Here is a 977-nt window from a genome sequence, read left to right on the forward strand (position 1 = left end):
GTAGATCTGTATTTGATGCTCTGTCGATGCTCGTATGTTGTTCCTCAAATGTAAGTCTCTTTGGATAAAAGCGTCTGCCAAATGAGTAAATGTAAATGACCCCTGACCTCTGACCTCTGTGTGCTGGCAGGTGGTTGTTGCAGAGTCTTTTGATGACATCGTCAATGATCCAGACAAAGACGTTCTGATCCAGTTTTACTCTCCATCCTGTCCACACTGCAAGAAACTGGAGCCGGTCTATAGAGAGCTGGCTGACACCGTACGTGCATCATCCTCATCATCCTCATCATCCTCATCATCCTCATCCTGATCTTAGTTGATGAAAAATATGTCAAACATGTGCTCAGGCCGTCAAAAAGTTCAATGAATATCTGTGTTGATGAAATGTTTTCTCTCTCTCCACCTGTCTCACTCTCTACCTGTCTCTCTCTCCACCTGTCTCTCTCTCTCCACCTGTCTCTCTCTCTCTCCACCTGTCTCTCTCTCTCTCTCCACCTGTCTCACTCTCTACCTGTCTCTCTCTCCACCTGTCTCTCTCTCTCCACCTGTCTCACTCTCTCTCTCTACCTGTCTCTCTCTCCACCTGTCTGTCTCTCTACCTCTCTCTCCACCTGTCTGTCTCTCTCTCTCCACCTGTCTCTCTCTCCACCTGTCTGTCTCTCTCTCTCCACCTGTCTCTCTCTCCACCTGTCTAACTCTCTCTCTCTACCTGTCTCTCTCTCCACCTGTCTGGCTCTCTACCTCTCTCTCCACCTGTCTGTCTCTCTCTCTCCACCTGTCTCTCTCTCCACCTGTCTGTCTCTCTCTCTCCACCTTTCTCTCTCCACCTGTCTTTCTCTACCTCTTTCTCTCTCCACCTGTCTCTCTCTACCTCTCTCTCTCTCAACCTGTCTCTCTCTACCTCTCTCTCAACCTGTCTCTCTCTCTCCACCTGTCTCTCTCTCTCTCCCTCTCTCTCTCTCCACCTCTCTCTCTCT

General features: G+C 49.3%; 2 protein-coding genes across 6 annotated transcripts in view; both read left to right on the top strand.

Moving 5' to 3' along the window:
- LOC123976847 (GON-4-like protein) overlaps positions 1–977 on the top strand; it is an 82,010-nt gene that overhangs the window by 24,412 nt on the left and 56,621 nt on the right. The window lies entirely within an intron of this gene.
- The window catches only part of LOC123976856, a 7,160-nt gene that overhangs the window by 492 nt on the left and 5,691 nt on the right, over positions 1–977 (top strand). Inside the window, exon 1 of one of the 2 annotated variants that reach the window (XM_046059239.1) lies at positions 123–259. The exons of the other annotated variant lie outside the window; for it this stretch is intronic. The gene's annotated coding sequence lies outside the window, so the exon portion shown is untranslated. Of the gene's footprint in view, positions 1–122; positions 260–977 lie in introns of those variants that run through there. 2 annotated transcript variants of the gene reach the window in all.

Source organism: Micropterus dolomieu, linkage group LG09 (genome assembly GCF_021292245.1).
Source record: "Micropterus dolomieu isolate WLL.071019.BEF.003 ecotype Adirondacks linkage group LG09, ASM2129224v1, whole genome shotgun sequence".
Classification (NCBI taxonomy): domain Eukaryota; kingdom Metazoa; phylum Chordata; class Actinopteri; order Centrarchiformes; family Centrarchidae; genus Micropterus; species Micropterus dolomieu.